At 45.6% G+C, this 20,252-nt stretch overlaps 1 protein-coding gene across 11 annotated transcripts in view; it reads left to right on the forward strand.

Moving 5' to 3' along the window:
• Positions 1-936: 936 nt before the first annotated feature.
• Positions 937-20,252, forward strand: part of ELAVL2 (ELAV like RNA binding protein 2) — an 88,543-nt gene continuing 69,227 nt past the window's right edge. For 3 of the 11 annotated variants that reach the window (XM_056514521.1, XM_056514522.1, XM_056514520.1), the window contains exon 1: positions 990-1,038. The gene's annotated coding sequence lies outside the window, so the exon portion shown is untranslated. The other 8 variants (XM_056514516.1, XM_056514519.1, XM_056514514.1 and 5 more) reach the window with 7 other exon arrangements.

Raw genomic sequence — 20,252 nt, forward strand, 5'->3', positions numbered from 1 at the left:
AGCACTTCTGATTCTGAAAAGAAGTGATGAAGTGCAGTGAAGGTCAAACCGTACAGAGAGGGAAAGGCACGCTTCAGAATACCATGCGGGATTGTTCCGTATAACACCTCTTTTCTTTGCAAACATTTGTTTGCTCTGCAAGATGGGAATTGACTACATCACGAATAAAAGCTTGCTTCTTCCTTTCCTTCCTCTCGGAATGTTTGTTACAAGTATTTTTAAAATATCGTTATTTAACGCACGTTCTTATATCCACTCCCAGAAGGGCAAATGGCAAGAGCAGTCCCTGGCGGATAACAACAAGCTTGGCACAAGTGCGGAAAGAACTAGGCGGGGTGGGGACATAAAAAAAAAATTAAAAAAAAATAAAAAAAAAAAATAAAAAAAAAAAGGAACAAAACCGAAAAAGCCGAAACAAAGCAAAAAAAAAAAAAAAAAAAAAAAAAAAAAAAAAAAAAAAAAAAAGCTGCTTGCGAAGGAATGGTGGCCCCGCGAGCCGGCCGCCCCGGGCGTGCCGTGCTGCACCGCCCCGCTCCCAACGTGGCTGCGCGGGCCGGCAGCGCCGGCCATCCCTGCGGAGCGCCGGCCATCCCTGCGGAGCGCCGGCCATCCCTGCGGAGCGCCGGCCATCCCTGTGGAGCGCCGGCCATCCCTGCGGAGCCGCGGCCATCCCTGCGGAGCGCCGGCCATCCCTGCGGAGCGCCGGCCATCCCTGCGGAGCCGCGGCCATCCCTGCGGAGCGCCGGCCATCCCTGCGGAGCGCCGGCCATCCCTGCGGAGCCGCTCCCGCCGGGGCCGCCCGCCCCCGGGCCCGCCCGCCCGCGCGCGCCGAGGCGGCCCCGCGCGGCGCAGCGCAGCGCACGCTGCAGCGCGGCGCCATGCGCCCTGCCGGAGTGGCGGCCCGCGCGGCCAATGGGCGGCCGCCGCCTCGCCGGGGGCGGGGCCAGTGGGCGGCGGCCGGGCCAATGTGGGCGCGCGGCGCCGCCAGCAGCCTGCGTTGCGCCGGGGTGCGGGGACGCTGCCGCGCGTGGCGCCGGGGTAGGCGTGGGGCGGCTGCCGCGCGGGGTACGGGCGCGGACAGACGGACGCGGGACGGGACGCGGCCGACTCTGGACGGACACACGCCCCCCACCGCGCCCCCGCGGCCGCGCCGCCGGGCGCGGTACGCAGACGCACGCACCCCGGCGCGGCGGGGCGGCGGGCAGGAGCCGGGCGGCGGGGCTGCTATAAATCTGCGGAGCGGTCCGCCTCCCTGCGAGGCACGGCGCGGCACCGCACCGCACGGCGTCCCCCCTACCCCCCCGCGACCCCCCGCGCACTCCGCGATGCTGCAGTTGGCTCGGGTGGCGAGCCGCTAGGAAGTGACCAGCAGGGAGGAAGGGAGAGAGAGAGAGAGAGCGTCTTTAAAATCGCCCTTCCATCCTTCTTTTCTTTGTTCCTTCATTTCTCCCTCCCCTCTTTTTGTTCCATTGGGTTGCGAAAGGAGGGTCGTCCTGTCACTCTCTGCCTTTTGAGTTCTGCCGTTTTCATTTTTAATTTTTTTTTTTTTTTAATTTTTCCTCTAGTGTCGGACTGTTGGGGGTGGGGGAGGGAAAGGATTTTTTTGTTTTTGTTTTGTTTTTTTGTTTGCTCCTTTTTATAACTGTCAGCAATTTAGCTCTTGTCTGTTGTCTTGAGAGAATTATCCATCTGCCTCTTACTCCTTTTCTGGAGAACTGCACCGTTACTTTTTTTTTTTTTTTACTTTTTTTTTTTTTTTTTAAATAAGCCGACGCGAGGAAGGTAAGTTATGGCTTGATTCTTTCCATTATTGTACGTGTGCGATCGGGTGCACGCGATCCGTTCCAGAGGTGCATGCCTTGCGGAATCGTGCTGATCACCTGCGTTTGCTCCGTGTCGGCGCGGATCGTGCCGGCGGCAGTCCGGGGCTGTGGCAGCGTGCCCGCCCAGCTGAGTTGCTGCAAGTGTTCGCAGCGTGGGGAGGGCAGCCGCTGAAACCGGGGGACCGCACCGCGCCCACGCAGGACGGCGTGCGCATCCCTACCTGGGCCGGCCCAGCCGCAAAGTTCCCGGCGTGACCGCGCCCGTCCAGCTCCGGATACGTCTCCTTGCGGGGAGTATCCGAGGGGACGGACCCGCACCGCGCGGGTGGAAGGAGACGGTATCACTTTGAGGAGATAAACTCGCGTTTCCAGATTAGCCGGGATAAGGCTCTCCGTGCCTAATGGCATTAGCCGCACGGCGTTCCGTGGCTCCCTGCGGGGCTGGGAGGCGACTGCGTGCCACGGCGCACAAAGACGCGGCCGGCCGTATTGTCAGCGGGTGCGGTGGGCGGGCGGGGGGTCAGGAGAGCCGCTGAGCTTTCCCGGACAGAAGTCTGTTACCATCGGGCGGGGTGGACCCGTGTCTTTTCGTGGGGATGAGTAACCCGCCGCGGGAGGGGACCCGTCCCTTTGTTCGGGGCGTCGGGGCACTGCGCGGCGGTGCACGGGCAGCGTGGGCGGGGCGGCCCCGATCTCTGTCCGTGGTCCTACCGGGGCGGCGGGGGATGCGGACAGCGGCCACCGGTGTGCGCGGGGAAAGTTTGCATCCGGCAGCCGCGGCAGCGAATCTGGCGGGGCTCCGGGCAAAGGGACGGACGGGGCGTCCCATCCTCGGGCGCATCTCCCGTCCTCTCGCCCTCCGTCCCCGCGGCGGTGGGAGGGTCTGGGCAGGAGGAGGAGGCGGCGATGGTAAATGCTGGCGCTGCAGCTTGTGCTACCGGCAAAGACCCCGAGCACTGCCATTGTTGTTTAATTTGTGCTGCTGCCAGCACGTCACACATCTATTTCACGTACGAAAATAATTAATGTGATATCTATATGAGCGAGGCAAATGGATAGTTAAACATCAAGTCGTTTCCGAGGACCGGCTGTGAGTCGGTGTGTTTTGACTAGTCGTTGGAGCGCTGGGAGGGCGGGGGACACACCAAGCCATGCACTGCCGCGGGGACGGGACCCCGCCGCCCCTCTACCAATGACACCCCTGTGACACCGCTGGAGCAGGAAACGGGACGGCGCTGCCGGAGCGGCTAAAGCCCATCGCGGGGGGCACGGAGCGCTCGCTATCGCTGCGCCCCTTCGGGCGGGCGGCGTGGGGGCTCGTCCGCCCCGCCGAGCCGTTTCCGGAGAGGAGGCAGCGTTCAGCCTCCGGGGCTCGACACTTTGCGGGGAAAGATGGCCAGCCGGGGAGCCTTAGGGAGATGAGCAAGCACTGTGGTGCCCTATCTCTGACCCCACCGGGGACGGGAAGGCAAGCTCCCGCCCCATCCTGATCAGCAGGACCTGCCATGCTCTCCCCGCCGCTCGAAGGTGCTCGGCGGCGGCCGCCCAGTAGGGCCCGCCCGGCCTTGGCTCCGCCAAGTGCCCGCATTCCCGGGGGCGCGGCCCCGCGGGCACGGGGCTTCTTGAGTGGCCGCCGGCAGCGTCACTCAGGCGGTGCCCACGGGGGCGGGCTGTGGGGGCCTTTATCTGCCCGTCACCGGACCTCCCCTCTGCTGGCGGCAGGGCGAGTGCGCGCCAGTGGGGTGGAGGGAGCGGTGAAGCCATCAGGTGAGGCGGTTGCGGGGTGCTGCGCCGCTCCCTCGGGCAGCGGACACCTTTCCCCCGCCCTGCTCCCAGCCTCAGACGGCAGCAGCAGTAACCACGCTCTGCCAAACTCGCCGCCCCTGCAGGACAGCGAGCAGCCGAGCTGCCGGTCCCGGGCTGCTGCAAGAAGGGCGGGTCGAGGGTCTGGGAGCGGACACGGGGCTTGCGGGGAGCCATGCGGTGTTGGCGGAGGCGCGCCGGGGCGGATTGGCCCCGGAGCAGGAGTGGAGGCGAGCTGGAGCCGGAGCGGGGCTGTAGCCCGCGCGGGCAGCACGGCGGGAAGGCGGGGCGGCCTGGGCGAGGCGCCGCCGGCGCATGGTGGGGGTACCCCCCACCAAAGGGTAAAGGAAAATCAAGGCGTGTGCGGAGACCTTCACCGGCCGCTACTGCTGTAAGTGACCGGTGGCTTTCCGCCGGTATCGGCTTGTTGCGGTCTAGGGTCAAAACTCCAACTTGGTGGTCGGTCAAGAGGGGTTTCTTTTTTTTCTGCGAACGGTCACTTCATTCCCTTCCCGCTGTCTCGTAGTAGATGACTTTAATCACTTCTTGCTTTAATCGCTGGGTTTTTCTGACTGTTTCCTTTGCCCCGCTCCCCCCCCCCCCCCCCTTTTAGTGGGATAGTAACTAGTCTGTTAAACACTTGTCCTCCGGACAAAGCACTGTTCAATAAACTCCTTGTCTAATCAGGAGCATCTCTCTGAATGACTTTCACCCCACCTATCTCCCTGGCCTGGCCCTTCCGCTCGAGCGTCGCCCCCGTTGTCCCCGCAAGCAGCACCTTTCCTTTCCATCTTGTTCGCGTCTGCCCGCTCTAACCGGAGCGCTCTTGCCCCCCGCGCTGCACCTGCCGCCCCCCGAGCGCGCCGTCCGGCCCGGCGCAGCGGCGGGGAGCAGAGGGCCGCGGCTGGAAGGCGCGGGGCGGTGGCTGCCCGCCGAGGGCTGCCCGCCGCACCTGCGGGGCGCAGGGAGCCGAGCCGCGCCCGCGGGCGGGGCTGCGTGGCCGGCAGCAGCGCTCCCTCCTTTCCCGATGGAAAAGGTGCGGCGGCCCTGGCGGAGCACCCGGTCCTGCCCGGTGCCGGCCTTCCCCCCCGCGCACCGGGGCAGGCGGTGCGGAGGGTCCCGCCCTGCGAGTGGGCCCTGCTGGGCTGGGGAGTTCCGCGCTGGAAAGGACAGCCTGGGCTGGGGGGATGGCGGTGAGAGGGTGCACTGCTCAAGTGCTTTGTTTTATTTCGGGGGTTCCGTCGTGCTGAGTAGCCGAGTGTTGCACCGAGGTGGCTTGTCCGCGCTTGGTGAGGCTGAGGGGTCGGCGCCCTGTCATCCCCGCTTCTTTCACGGAGCGTTGCCGAGGTTCGGTGCATTGCCTGCCCTTTCGGACTGCCCTGCCGCGCAAAAAAAAAATCAATTCTTGCCTTGAGTGCGTGGAGAGGGAGTTGATTTTGCTGCAGCTGCATAGTGCTGATAATGAGGAGTCTTGGAGCACCTAGGCAGCTCGGTACCCCTTTCACCTCGTTACCCTCTCGGTAGCGTCTGTTGAAGTTCAGGTGTTACTTGTTAGAACTGGAAAATTGGTAGTTTTTGAAAAAATCCAGAAACCACGCAAAACGTACTAGAAATTTGTGGTTATAAAATAGTCTTTGATTGAAGTTTGTTTAATTGAAGTCTCTGAGACTAGAAGTTGCCATATTTAAGTTTTGAAGACAGCCTCGGTTGATAAAGTTTAGTAGCCCTGTAGGACTTCAGTGTCTTGTGTTCTTACAAGCGATATTGGAAAAAATTGTGACACTAATGACTTGAGTATTTCAGGGTGTGTGTATTTTCATTAAAAGTAATAGGTTCCCAATTTTTTGTGCTGAAAAACTCCGTGCCATTTGACTTTGTCTTTGCTTTGATGGCCAATTTTAAATCAAGCTGAGGGAGCCTGGAAGGTGTTCCACTGTGTGGGGTTGAGGAAGTATTACGGCTTCAGTTTTCCCTTTTGACTTCCATGAATTCTGAGCGCTGAAGTTCATTCAGGTTTTTTTCATCTCTTTTTCTCTGACCTTTCAGAAATGTTATATTAGGGATGATAGCTCTAGCAGTGGACTCTGCACCTCATTTATAGTGATTATACAGAAATAATTTTGTTTGCGGATATAAAATTGGCAATTCTGTATGCACTCTGTACAACAGAGTACAACAATATTGCTTAATTGGAGAGAAACGTAGGTATTAGAAGGTTTTGCCATGATATATTATTGAGCGTTTGTAACTGCAGACACATAATAATGACCTTGAAACTGCTAAGGAATTTTATCAGATGTCTTCAAATCTCACCAAGCACGTCTTCAATGGCCCTTTCAGATGTCTTTTGGATGTACCCATACTGATATTTCTGTTTCAGCACTAGATATATTTATGTTATGTGTCTTTATTCTAGTGGAGTGGTTGATCTTTTCCATATGCAGTGAAGATTTTTTTAATTGCTTTAGTCCTTGTGGGGGATATGTTTTAAATATGTTCATATTTACATAAATATCTTCCTATTATTTGGGTAATCATGCTAGTGTAATATTTCTGCAAGTAAATTTATTGTGACTTTACCGTATTAATGTGGCATTGATTTTTTTATTCTTTTTCTTGCATTCCTTTTAAATGATTTTTTTTAAATGGAAGGGAAAGATTTACTTGCATTTTCAGCAATTGTGAACTAGCACATTTAAGGCTGAGCTAGGTGATCTATGTAAAAAACAAAAAGCAGAAAACAAAACCAAGACAAAAAAAGCTTGCAGAGTAGGTCCCAGGTTTCTAGATGACAATATTCAAACTACAGTGAAGGCCCAAGCTGAATTCTATTAAAGTTCTTGTAATACTAAGATAGAATTTCTGAGAGACAAAGCTAAACTTACTTTAGGTGGGGACTAGGTAGGAAATAGGTGACATGATTTACTGTTTTAAAAGCCCAAGGAATAATTCAGCTTTCTCATGCATCTTTAAATAAGTCAATGCCCCTGCAGATGTAGACTTTGCAGTTAAAAATAGTGCAAGGATGCAAGCACAAGCTTCTGTCTAGAAACAGTGATGCAGAAATGCTGATTTATAGGCAGAACTCTTGGTCTTACAACATAATGACTTTTGATTATATTTGTGGCCAGTGATGTTCTTCTTAGCAATAAAACTGTGAGCTAATGGATAAACAATTTGTGATGAATATACATTTCAATATTGGTTTAATGCTGTCTTCACTTCTGCTGAAATGTTTTTCTAATAGATGCAAGTGTCTGTAGAGGACATTGAGTGTTACCAGCTGTTGCTAACATTTGAAAAGTGTAAGTGAATGTTGCTTTAGGGCACAGAGATTTCTTTTTCTGAGAGCCTCCAAATCAATTGAAAAATCACCAAACTGTCCAGCAGGATTAGCTGATGGTGTTTTGGGTTTTGACATATGTAGTTCCATTTCTGAAAGAAGCTGCTACATGTTTTTTTTATCTTGCCTGTGTAAAATCTACCTAATTTGATGTACTCAGAAGGATTAGCTCTGGAGAAGCTGGCGTAAGACAATTTGTAAGTTTTAGCTACTACAGCTGGTGGGCCAGATCAAGATGTTTTGTTGCCTAATCCGTGTTGAAATTCGGAAAGTTGTGCCAAGTCTCTGGTGGCTAAATAACATGAGTAGCTTCTTGATTCCCAATGAAGCTCTGATAAACTGCCAGTACTGTGCTAGCTGCTTTTGCTCAGTAAGAATTGTTTATTTGTAGGGTCTCCTTGCATCTGATGCTTACAGAACAATTAAATGCAGTGCTAAATCTGACAGATTATGTGGTAAGAGACCTAATTGCTAGTTGTTGGTCTTCATTGTATTTGGAAGAGCATATATTTCACGTGGACTTTGACATACAGCTCTGCAGCAAGTACATATTGGAAAGATGACCTCACTGAAACACTTGGCTTTAGTACTCAGTGTTTTTATATGGACTGCAGGTTTTCAGCTTTAAAACCAAGCAAAAGAGAAACAGCTCATGGCAGAAATCTTAAGTATTCTTAAACTTTTTAAAAAATTCTAATGCCATGTTAAGTTTTTGAAGTAACTCACAGTCTAGATTTGACTTTGCTGGCAAAATATGTGGAATTTTAAGAGCAGTAATTACATAATGTGGGAAATTGTAATGGGAAGGTCTTACTTTCCTATGTTTGAAAATTGTAAATTTTCTGAAGTTTTCCAGATGGAGATTAAACTACTGTCACCCTGTTTTCTGTTCTGTCTGAGCCTTGTGGTACTCCTGTACTTAAACAACAGGGGTTTTAATTTGTTTTGGTGGTCATAGTAAGCCCCAGTATAATGAGGGTTTGAAAAAAGCTATGGTTTCTTGATGAAAGCTGGGATGAGAGTTAGGTGTTTAAATATGCTGGTAGTGAGCATGCCAGCTGAGGGTCAGAATGAGAAGAATTTTAGTCAGTCTTGAACTTCACGTAAAATATTGGTGATTCCGATTCCTCGTTCCCTCATGCAGTGTTGATATTGCTTAAATAGTCTAGCTGCTGATCAGAAGCAGCAGAGATTCTTAGACTAGATGAAGCTGTAAAACCTTGCAAGCATGAGTAGCTTGGTTTGCTGTAGTTAGCATGAAACCACATATATCCCTGTAAATGTACAGTAGCTGCCCAGATGATGCAGAAGCTAGAAAATACTGAGGTGGTGGAAACTTAAAATTGTGTTAAGGACATGAGACACTTTTCTTACTTCTTCAGGTGAGGGTGGAATATAGGTAGAAAGGAAGCATTATACAGTGGAGAGTAACTGAATCACCATAACATACTCTAAAAAGTGTGCATGTGCATCTTGTGAATACTTACTACTCAAGTACTGGCAAAAGAGGGAACACTTTAACATTTAAATACATTGTAAGACAGTCTACACAGAGATAGAAAAGAGTACTTGGGGTGTCCTGGAATATTCACTTAATGTGTTGAGCAGCCTTTCTAGGTCTGTGCTAGCTGCATTTGCTCTCAGACTGCTCCATATGAGTGTGTTTAGCTAAGTCCTTACTTGGATTTACCTGGATAAGCTTTATGTATTTGTATGGAATGAAACTGCCATTGAATGATCACTGGAGTACTGATGTTTTTCTGTACCTTAAATCTTGATGTCAGAAAGAAGTTAGTAGGAAGTTTGTTTTACAGTATGGATGAACAGAATTTTTCTTGGAAATTCAAGTAAGTATATATAGAAAAACGCCTTAGTCAGTTTCTCTTATAAGGGTTGAGAGGAGGAGCTTCAGCCATGGTAGGGGAAAGGTAATTTATATTAAACTTCTCTACCAGTAGTGTCCCTGCAAGTTGTATTTTGCAATACTGTTATTGCATACTTTTTAAGAAGTAGGATTATGTATTAGAAGGGATGGTTGTAGTCATCTTTCTGCTGTGTTTTTTTTTTTTTAATTGTTGTTTATTTATATCGATAGAAATTTGTACAATATTACTTAGAGGAGGGTAGAGGAAGACTCGGGTCAGAAGGCAGTTTGGATACTCTACGCCATTTTCAGCTAGGTGCACTGGCATGATGAGGTAGAGATTTCAGTGGTTTTTGTAGGTATTTAGTCTGTACCTACGCGTCATGGGACATAAACATTTGAAATGGGCTTCTTGGGCTGGTTTTGTCTCTAATTTTTAAATGAGTAGTAGTTACGTATTTATGGTACCTGAGTTTTTTTAGGCAAAAATGTGATTTTGAGAGTCCTGATCTTAGACCTGTCTCTCCATATACCAGGATCTGGACAGTCAGCCTTGGTGTCCAAGAGGTTGTTCCTACGTTATGTTATGGAAAGCTTTCTGTTAACATACCTTAATGTAAAGAAAATTGGCTAAGGTTGTCCTGGTAGTGTGTGTTGTTAATAATGTAACTGTAAAGTGCCTTCAAGATATGGTTCCCTGATTTAGAGTTGGTGTGGTGGATATCAAAATATGTGAATTAATATCTAAACACTGGAAAAAGGTCAAGAGTTTGTCAGCCTACTATTCAAACTTGGCCTTGTAAGCTTGCCACTTCTAGTTTTGTGTTTGTGGCACGTGATTTTTAGTTTCAGTACCAAAGTGGAGAACTTACCCAATTCTTACTTGTGATTAACTTGTTTTCTGAAGATATTCTTGAAGTTATGGTCTTATCTCGTACATGCTATGGGAGCAGCTATGCCTGGATTTGAACAGCATCTTAAGAGAAAGGTGTGCTGAATGGTGGTGACACCATTGATAGCTCATGGGACCAGTGAGGCAAAAATATACTTGTTTACCTACAGAAGTAGTTAGGGCTCCTTGCACCACTGCTCCTGGTGACCTTGTGAGAAGTGTGTGCAAAGTGGAGAGGAGGAGGAGAATATATTGCCATAGATCTCTGGTCTAGTAAAGTGTGTTTCCTTTTAATAGAGAAAAAAAGATAGATGCAGGAGAGAATAGGTATTGTGGCCATCTGTCTAGGCAGAGGAAAAGATTGTTAATGGGGTATTTAGGTTTCTGAAGTTGCTTTGAGCATATGCCTACAATAGCCATTGCACTGAAATGGGCAATGTACTGCAGTAATGGTAGCTTGCATGCTTTGTTTATTTCCATTTAGTTTTGTAACAAAGTTTTTTTTCAGTGCCATCCGTTTTGTTTGTCCTCTTGAAATGCTGGACAGTTAATGCTGTGACCTCTGTTTTTATTTATCTATTAGCATTAAATTTCATATGAATAACCTAGCCTGGTTTAAAGAGCAGAGCAAGATCTTGGGATTTAGTTAAATTTTCTGTACTGCTGTTCATCTTCAGTCTTGATCCAGCAAGCATAACTAGAGGTGAGCATTTACTGGCTGCATATCATTTTAAGAAAGGCTTTTGAATCTTTTAAATTTAAATCTTAAAATCCTAGTACCTGCTATAATTGTAATTAAGGGTATTATTTTTACCTCTAGTAACACGTGTAGAAATCTCATCAAACATCCTGGTGTGGTTCATTTCTACCCAAATAAGCAATTAGAAGCTGCTTTCTGTTTCCAAAAGAGGGACAACTAAAGTAATGACTCTAAAACACCATATGCTGCTTATAACAGACTATGCCTGTATTGCATGCATGCAGTAGAGAAGAAATTATTGTATTTATGAGTTTGACTTTTTAATTTTTATGTGCTTGTACCTTGAGCTACGAGCCCAAAGTGAGGTCCTGACCTAAAACTGCTATGGCTAATCTGGCCAGAGCACCCATTCTGAAGGGAACTGGAAAACTGCTGACAGGGTGAATTGCATGGAGTGAAGAAGATTGTAGAAGCTGCTTTTGCATTCAGATAGTTAAACTGTGAAACTTGGCATAGCAGTAGCACTTGCCTTGGATTGCATCCATGGTTGAGATGTTGGTAGGCAAGATGAGAATTACAGCCTCATTAACCAGCTGAGTAGCTGATTTTTTTTCTATAACAGTTGAGCAAACTGAAAGAAAATCAAATGGAGTCATGCTTGTCTTTTGCTAAAGGCTATTTTTACAAGAAAAGTGGTTTTTGTAGTGAAATTCCTCTGAACCAGTGCAGCTGAACAATATAAAACAGCCATTGTGGTGGAAATCAGTGTTTTTTGTGGGTTTTTTTTTTGTGGGGTTTTTTTTTTTTTTTTTTTTTTTTTTTTTTTTTTTGTTGTTGTTGTTGTTGGGTTTTTTTGGTGTTTTTGTTTTGTTTTTTTTTTTTTACATACCTCTGGTGATCAAGAATCTCTTCTCTGCTGAAGTGATAACTGGACTGTAGATTTCCTTTTTTTGTGTGAAAGGTTTCATTTACAGCTCAGGTGTTTGAGATAGGGACCACATTGAGTGGTATAACACAGATGAAAAGCCTAATCTAGTGAAGATACCACTGCTGATGGCACAGGTGCTAGAACTAGGTGATTTGAAGATTGCTTCCAACCCAGACCATTCTGTGAATCTGCAGAGATTTTATGTGCAGATTTGGTAGTGTTACAAGTGTAGAATTAGCTGTTAAAAAAGGAGTAGATCTTGCAGACTTTGGATGTGGCAAAAATAAAACCTGATTTTCTTTGTGGATATAGTTTTTTTTTAAATATTTATAATTACGGTGTGTTGTATAACAAGGTGCAGTAAGGATTAATTGTTTAGAAACATTTTTAGGTCTTCTGAAACAAGCAATGTCGATGCTTTTGAAGAAATGCTAAGTCAAATTGCCTGTCTTTGGAGTTAATTGCATAGAATGATTAAATGCATCAAGTTTCCTGCTTGAAGGAATGCATGAGAACAGAAAATGAGTTGGTAGTTTTTGTAGGAGAAGTTTCTTTTCTTTTTAAACTTAAATTAACTGTGCTGTGTCAGATTTAGCTTACACTTCTGCACATCAATCCTGAGTAATCTGTGTGTACTGAGTGTCCAAGATCAGGGACCTAGTTTTTGTGGCTGCTGGTACTACTTGCTCAGTTATTAAAAATACAGAAAATTAATGACCATCTAATTGTAGCTGTCTTCCTCCTCCTGTTTTATAAATTGGGTTGACTTGTCCTTTTACAATTTGATTTATGTATCTTATCATTACTTGCTTGACCTAAGATGGCTGTGTTTTTATCTGCATACATCTCAAAAAATCTGATTGTCAGGCTGTTAGGAAGTGCTGTAGACATGTGGTTATTCATATGTTCAGTCCAAATTAGGATAACTGTGAGTAAACTGCTATCAAATGCAGTACATGCAGGCAAGATTTCACATTGACCTACACAAAAGGATGTGAAATGGTATGCTCAGGAACAGCATGATACTGCTTGGGTAGCTTCGAACATTTGAATATTAGTGGTACATGTTTGCCATTTGTGATGTGTATAGACTGAAGAGTTACTTAATCCTCCCTAGAGAAATAAGGATATTGTTCAGCTGGATTAATAAATAGGTTTAAGAGCCTCAGTTTCATGAAACATAAGTGTAAGAGATGAAGGTACTTTTTGTATCTGAATGCAATATGAATAATTTGAGTGATGCTCAGATTTTGCTTGTTATCCAAAAATTCAGGAATTTGTAAATCAGCCTCGTGGTCTGTCTAAGGTATGCTTGACTCTATGCAACTTCTAATACTGCTTGAAAACTCAGCAGACCTGGCAGTGATGCCAGCAGGACTAGGGGCAGAAAGCCCTGAGCCCTGCTCAGCAGAAAGCAGGCAGCGAGCTGAGTTGTGCTGTAGAGATGGGATGAGGGAAAGCTTTTCTTTCCACTGGAACTGCTGGGCAGTGGGCCTGGTGTTCACAGAGATGGATAGTGCTGTTTTCCTTGAAGGATTTTCAGCCCTTACAGTATAAAGGCCTGAGCAGTCTCCCCATATGGCTGGTGTTGCTGTGGGTGGGGGTGAGGCTGGACATGACCTGAAGGTCATACCAACCCAAATGACTCATCTGCCTCCACTTCTGCTGACAAAGCAAAATGGGTTTGCTGGACTTAGAACTCAGGCGTGGCAGAGTTTGAGTCTTGTCAGAAAAAAGAAACAAGCTCAGCTGTGATTGAACTACAAACACCAGTACAGTATGAAATTACTGACTGTTCTTACAAGGGCATTTGAAGGTGTAATTCAGTCATTTGCACATTTGCACAGTTTTAACAGTTCTAACACTGCTTTGGCGTTCTTCTAGTCCTTCAGTCTTTAGGTATTTGGGATAGTAATTGGACAAATTAAACTGTTAGCTACTATATGCTGCCCTGAAGAGTCTGCTTTACACTTGGAGCATATAACCAGTCAGCACTTTCTCAGCAAACTTTCATTAATGGTGGTAGACCCAAATGTTTACTAATTCTTAGGGGTATGACACTGTTCTTTTGAGAGAAAATAATTTATTCATTTTAAAAAATTATTAATTTAAACTATTAAAATAATAAATAGTGATCTGCCCGAACTTGTTTTCCTGGTGAGGATCAGCCTAGAGGTACACATGTTTTAATTTTAAAGTAGTCCTAAGAGCCCTCTGGGAGCTAAAATGTACTTTTGCATGAACCACATGAGAGCAGTGGCTGTCAGAAGACTTTTCTGAAAATCCTTAAGGGATTTTCATCACCCAGTTAGTAAGATGATATTAGTGATGGCCTCTGTATAAGAGATGAGCTATAACAAGCAAGTTACTGGCCAACAGTGGCCCAGTCTGTGTAAAGTAGAAGATATTCAAAGTGGTTGCTTGCATAACAGTTTAAATGTGAGGCTTGCTGCCTTTTTTTGGTTTGTTTTTTGATTTTTATTTTGTTTTTTTTGAGAATATTGTTTCAGATGGCAAAGAGTGTTTTGGACACACCTTTAGGAGAACACATCTGAATTTTGGCCTTGTTTGGACTTTTCAGGGACAGGCTGTATGGTGTCTTGGTATGGGTGATATCTGTCTTTGCTTGTTAGAAAGCTGGTAAGAGTAGAAATGTTGCTTAAAAGGAGATGAAAAGTGGGAAGGTGTGGCTAATGAGTCAGGAGATGGAAAATGGCTGTAAAGATTGAAGTAAGCCTGTTGATTGCCAGTATCAGTCTGATTTATTTAATGGTGTGTTAGACTTTAATATCCCTGTTTATCTATGTGTAACTTCTGCATCTCTAGCTTCCTGATTTCTGGAAGTGGCTATGGCATTATATAGTTAATGGTAACTTAGAGGGGAGGCAAAGGACTAGGTACATATATGTGCTTTTATGCAATGGGAACTTCTGTATAGCAACTAAAAAATTAGTCTAAAACTACTTTTGGCAATAATGCTTCTGTCACATAGTTCTGCGTCCAGTTATGAGCTGGTCATGTATGAAAGGCGTGCGCCTTTGCCAATTAACAATATGTGACCACAACTTGTTTGTGTAAACAGGACCTTATTTGCTATCCATTGTTCTATTATATGTTGATACATTATACTGAGTGATCTCAGGAGGACTAGGGTGCAGAGATATGGTAAGGAACTCCTTACCATGAAAGGAAGTGATAGCAGAGGGCAAGGATTGCAAATAGTTAAGGTATTGCTTCTGGTTCGTGTATTTTAATAGTAGCTAACTGCCCTTTTTCTGTGTTTACTCACTTTGGTTCAAAATTATTTAACTTGAAGTATGATACAGACAATTGTCTTAGGCCTTGGAGATGGGAAGGTTTGTGGTGGAATGTGTGTTTAAGCAGCTTATGCCAGTGTCTTCTGCAGGATAAATAGCAGTGGTCATGAAAACCCTACCTGGAGGGTTATGGAGGGTTGGAAAATATGACTGAGCATGAAGTTGTTCTTGAACTTTACCTTCATACTTATGTGTTCTTCCCTATCTGCTGTCCTTTGAGTGAAGTAATGTGAGTGGCCTCTAAAGGCACTGAAGATTAATAGAATGGTTTGGGTTAGAAGGGACCTTTAGGTCACATATTCCAACTCCCCTGCTAAGAGGAGGGGCATCTTCAGTTTGGTCTGAGTCCCATTTAATCTGACCTTGAGTACTTCCAGTATGAGGCATCTATGACTTCTGTGGGCAGCCTATTACAATGTTCTGTCCATCCCCAGGTGTAAACCATGCTGAAACAGCTTGGTGTTAACAATCTGGATTTACAGTTCCAGTGCATTCCTACCTCATGGCCATTTTTCCTGTGTTTGGACTGTCTGTGCAGATCAAATCCATAATGGTTGCTGTCTTCTGCTACATCTTAAAATTTATGTTAAGATGAACAAGAAATTTTTCTCCTTGAATTAGAGGACTTACGTGGGTTTAAAGCCACTTGTGTGGAACTACTAGGATCTAGCCATTGTAATGTTATCTCAGAGGATTGTAATCGGTGGCACAGGCTGTAGTTGGAGGCCTGTTCCTAGTCCTGTCTCCTAAGGTCCAATACTGGGCCCAGGCATGTTTAATTTATCCATCAATGGCTTGGATGAAGGGGCAGAGGCCTCCTCAGCAATTTCACTGACAGCACACAGCTGGGAGGAGTGGCTGATACCCCAGAGGAATGTGCAGCCCTCCTGAAGGACCTCAGCAGCCTGGAGAGATGGGCAGAGAGGAACCTCCTGAAATTCAGCAAAGGCCAATGCAGGGTCCTGCACGTGGGGAGGAACAACCCTGGCACCAGCACAGGCCGGGGTGACCTGCTGGAAAGCAGCTCTGTGGAGGAGGAGCTGGGGGTCCTGGGGGACAACAAGCTCCCCATGAGGCAGCAGTGTGCCCTGGTGGCCAAGAAGGCCAGTGACATCCTGGGCTGCATGGAGGAGCAGTGCCAGCAGGTCAAGGGAGGGATCCTGTCCCTATGCTCAGCCCTGGTGAGGCATCACCTGGAATGCTGTGTCCTGTTCTGGGCTCCTCAGTGCGAGAGAGACATGGAGCTCTGGAGCAGGTCCAGTGGAGGGCAACAAAGAGGATTAAGGGAGTGGAGCATCTTTCTTATGGGGAAAGGCTGAGGGAGCTGGGCCTGTTCAGCCTCCAGAAGAGGCAGCTGAGGGGGAACCCCATCAATGTCTGTGAGTACCTGAAGGGAGGGTGTCAAGAGATCAGAGCCAGGTTGTGGTGCACAGCAGTAGGATGAGAAGCAAAGGGCAGAAATCAATGCACAGCAAGTTCCACCCGAGTAAGAACTTCTTTACTGTGCACTGCACACTGGAACAGGCTGTCCAGAGAAGTTATGGAGTCTCCCTTGCAGATACTCTTGAACTGTCTGGATGCAGCCCTGTGCAATAGTGCTCTAGGATGAAGCTACTAGAGCAGGGAGATTGGACAGGGTGACTGGCTCAGCCTCACCTGTTCTGTGATTCACTTCAGTTAATGTTTTGGCCTAACAGGATTAGTGGCAAAGTCTTGTTTTCTCTATATTTCTGATTCCCACTTTTCTCTGGAGAAGTCTTATTGCTCAGGATTTAATCCTGAGAGTCATTGTGATGCATTGGAGTGACCAAACACAGATTGTGTTGTGGCTAGCAAGCATCCAACTGTGCAAATATAATGTGGGAGTGATGATCTGAAGAAGCTTGCTTTGTCTGTGCAAGCTGCTGAATCCAGTTGTGATTAAGTACAAATGAAACTTGAGAAGCTTGGATAGAGACTGATGTTGTAGGGAAAGGTAAAATTCCGATTGTTCAGTAGTCAGATGAAACTCTTGCATGTCCTTAGTTATTGCTTCTTCTGTGACTAAATGTTGAGGTTGTTCTGCCGCAGAGGCTCCTCGCTTACATATAGGGAAGATCTTCAATCTCATCCTTTCCAAGTAACATCAAGAAGGAATTATATAAAAGGAGTACTTGATCACCCTCTTCTAGAGCAGCTGACATGAATTTTTAAACATCTTTTCAGTCCAGTGAGTTGTAATAACTTTACAGCTTAATTAAAAAATCCTCAAGGTCCATTTCTGTAACAAACCAGGACAGTGTCATCAATGTATTAAGGGGAGTGTCACTTGGCATGCTCTTGATGGCAAGCAGCTGGCAATCTCTATGGCTCTTTCTCTAAAAGCATGCTTTATGACAGTTACCTGCAGTATACTTTCCTGGAAGTACTTTGCTGTTTTTTTGATAAGAAGTGCTTATGACCTACTGTATAGGTATAGCAAGAGCACAGCCTGGCTATACTACACAGCCTATCGCTGTCAATATTTCCCTGTCTTTTAAAATACTTTTTATTACGAAGCTTTCTTAAGCTAAGTGTATTCACCCTTGAAACCTGCAGTACTACTGCTGTAACAGTAAAATATCATTGGAAATGATGCAAGAACACAGACCTGTGTTTTCTTCTCGTCTTTCTCCACATGACGCATACTCGGGCACAAAAAGAGTTGTGTTAACATGGGTCATAGGTGACCCTGGGATTTTGTATATTTCCCACTCTCATTTGTGAGAAGCAGGTAGCAGGTGTTTTTTGAAGTTGTCTGATTTGCATGTCATATTGTCTAATCTGGAGACAGAAGTGGGACCTATGAGGACTTCAGGCAGCTGTGTTTGCTCTGGTGCCTCCTACCAATGAGAAGATTATTGATCCTGCAATTGTATACGCCTCAATTCAGTAGCAGTAAGCTACTGTTGCTCATGTTAAGGTATCAATTGTCTTCGTTTTTCTGTATATATCCTCTACCGAATTAATGCGAGATGAATCAAGAAGTGGATTATGCAGCTGGGGTGGTGCAGTCGTGTGGCTGACCTGCTTCATGGTGCTCCCAAAAGCAGAGGCAACCTCTTGTGAGTAATTGTGGTTGGTTTTGGTGTGTGTTGTTTCTCCTCCAGCATTTACTAAGCCGACAAGACACTGGTAAGGCTACAAAAGCCAGAGACCCTGGTTATGTTGCAGGACTGTTTCTACTTTGTTCTTCATGGCTCCTTGTGCACAGCGTGTGATGTTGGAAAGCTATGTTCCATGTGAACAATAAGGGTGCATTGAATTACCAGCAGAATTAAGCTCAGTGTTTGATTTGTTCAGTTTGAATTATTTGCTTTTTTGGGTCTGTTAAACAGACATATCTATGTTTTGTGATTGGTATTTGATGAATTCAAGTTGTAGATACTAAACTAGAAATAATTAGATGATGTCTGACGAGTGGTATTACGGGACTGTTATCCAATCTTTTTCTCCTTTATCATTTTGTAGCAGTGTTTTAAAATTTCTCATTGTGGCATCCATCGGGACTGAGGGTGGTGAATTGAAGCAAGACTACAGTCAACAGGCAAATAGTTAGAGGTGCTTGGTAGCTCCAGCACTGGAGAGGTAGCTGTGACAGAGAAACTCAAATGTACCAAGTCTAACAGGTGCTCCAAGCTAGAGGGGATTAAGCAGATGGGCGTGGTGACCATGGAAGTAGTTCAGTGTAAAACAGTGCTTTCAGGAGATGTCTTTGGAGGCTGTGATGAAGAATTATGTAGGCAAAATCTGATGCGTGCAGGGGAAAATATCCTAGAAAGCCAGAATAGTGATGATGAACTTGCACAATGGATCATGCAACAGTTGCTGTTTGAGGCAGTTCTCTTCTGCTTCAGTTCATTCTCATGTGTGTTTTTGCCCTTCTTTTTATAGCTTGCATGCAGCTGTTTCTTAGCATTGAAGAATGCAGTTCTGAAGCCTCTGTAAAGGCATGTCACGTCTTGTCTGTGTGTGGTTGGTAGAGAGGCTGTCACAAACAGCCTTGAGGAGGTAGACTGCAGTAGAAATGTCCGCAAAGAGCTGGGAAGGTATACCGACTTGATATTCAAGGAGTTGATAAGTTTTGAAGCATAAAGCTTTATTTTCCAAACTTTCTTGTTAATTGGTAATTTGTTATTTGCATTGATTTCCTTATGAAATGAAGGTTGTGTTGGCAGGGCTCTTTAGAAAGAAATGTTGTCTTGACGCAGGTGTTGTGTTTACTTACCTATTTATACAGTGGTAACAGTGGCAAATCTGTAAGCTTGTGGGGAAAGTGGGACTTTTAAAGAAAAAATAGGCTCTTCTCCTGAGCAAAAGTGGAGGGCTTTATGTACTCTTGAGAACACTTGTTCTGGTCTGTTTTCTAGAATGTGTTTAACCTGATAAACTGGAGAGTGGAATTGCATGTTAAGTGGAAAACTGCAAATAGTTGTAATATAGCAAGTTCATAAACGAGTTCATTATGAGTTCATATTGAGCTGATTTTAGAAACTGAATGCTGGTTTGCCACGTGGTTTTTGTGGAGTCTTGTGTTTGTTAATTCTTTCTCTGTTTGTGTTGGTTAATGGTGTAACACAAGTATATCCTTTGTTTTACTGTTGGTGCTTTCTCTAAGGGTTGTTTTAAAGGTATAAGTCCATCTGCAGGATGTATGGGTGATATATTATCTTTTTATCCCAACATTCATGTGGATTATGTCACAATACTGTTTGGAAACTTGTCTAAAAATAAAAAACACTAAACCAAAAGATTACTAACAGCACCTTGGTCTGAGCAATAAAGTCTTGGATATTCCTTAAGTATCTCTTCCACATTTTCTCTGTGCCTTATCTTGCCTGTTAAGCAGTGTTGCTGTTGACAAAATTATGGAAGGTAAAAATTGATGTGTAGGTGTACTAATGTATTCCAGTGCAAATGCTCTTGAATGTTAATGAAATACTGTATAAGTGAACACTATTTGTCATTACAGGTGAAATAATAGGGTGACATGGAAACATCTGAAAAGATCTTTCTCTAGTTGCAGGAAAACAGAAGGGCACAGATGTGATGTATTATTCTTGTTTTCAGTGATGTTCTTACTGACTGGAGTTGATGCTAGTGGTTAATAGCCCACTACTGCGTAGTTTAGCTTTTTAAATACATTAAAATCTATCAAAGGTAGAGCTATATTAATGACTGAAAATATTTAGATTGGCAGGCACTTCTGGAGATCCTCTCGTTCAATCCTTAGTTTAAAGCAGAGTCAGCCTAGAGCAGGCTGCCCCAGTCAATGTCCAGTTGGGTTTTGGATGTCTCCTGCTCTGCCCAGAAATCTTTGTTCTCAATGGCATTGTTCTGTGCTTGTTAGTGTTAGTAGCTGTGGGATATAAGTTCTCATAAGTTTAAACATCAATTGTCCTGACACTGGATACCTCTAAAAAGTGTGTCTTAACCTTCTTTACTCCTCTCCATCTGGTATTTCTTTTGGTCTTAACAGTAAAGATCAAGGCTAAAGACAGAAAACTCAGCTTCTTCCATGTCTGTTGTCACCAGATTCTCTGCTCCATTCAGCAGAAGGCCCA

This window comes from Oenanthe melanoleuca, chromosome Z (genome assembly GCF_029582105.1).
Source record: "Oenanthe melanoleuca isolate GR-GAL-2019-014 chromosome Z, OMel1.0, whole genome shotgun sequence".
Taxonomy (NCBI): domain Eukaryota; kingdom Metazoa; phylum Chordata; class Aves; order Passeriformes; family Muscicapidae; genus Oenanthe; species Oenanthe melanoleuca.